The sequence below is a fragment of the Diplotaxodon limnothrissa genome, linkage group LG23 (assembly GCF_057381915.1).
Source record: "Diplotaxodon limnothrissa isolate DT_005_m linkage group LG23, D_limnothrissa_male_GT1.1, whole genome shotgun sequence".
In the NCBI taxonomy this organism is placed as follows: Eukaryota; Metazoa; Chordata; class Actinopteri; order Cichliformes; family Cichlidae; genus Diplotaxodon; species Diplotaxodon limnothrissa.
Genome location: NC_140617.1, coordinates 17,741,242 through 17,741,849, shown reverse-complemented (window position 1 = coordinate 17,741,849; position 608 = coordinate 17,741,242).

Here is a 608-nt window from a genome sequence, read left to right as displayed (position 1 = left end):
TGCATAGGCCTGAACCCCCTCAGTGAGATCATTAACGAGAGGGAAGGTAGTCAGAACTGAGGGGATTGAATTACCAGAAGGCAACATTGCAGACATAGAGGACAGTTACAAGTACTTGGGGATCCCGCAGGCGAATGGGAACCATGAAGAGGCCGCTAGAAAAGCTGCAACCACCAAGTACCTGCAGAGGGTCAGGCAAGTCCTGAGGAGTCAGCTGAATGGTAAGAACAAGATCCGGGCCATCAACACGTACGCCCTGTCCGTGATCAGGTACCCTGCTGGGGTAATAGGCTGGCCAAAGGAGGAGATAGAAGCCACTGACATAAAGACAAGAAAGCTCCTTACCATGCATGGAGGGTTTCACCCCAAGTCCAGCACCCTGAGGCTGTACGCTAAGCGGAAGGAAGGGGGCCGGGGACTGGTGAGTGTCAGCACCACAGTCCAGGATGAGACAACGAACATCCAAGAATACATTGGGACGATGGCCCCAACTGACCGAGTGCTCAGTGAATACCTCAGGCAGCAGAAACCCAAGAAAGAGGAGGGAGACGAGGAACCATCATGGAAGGACAGGCCCCTGCACGGTATGTACCACCGGCAGATAGAGG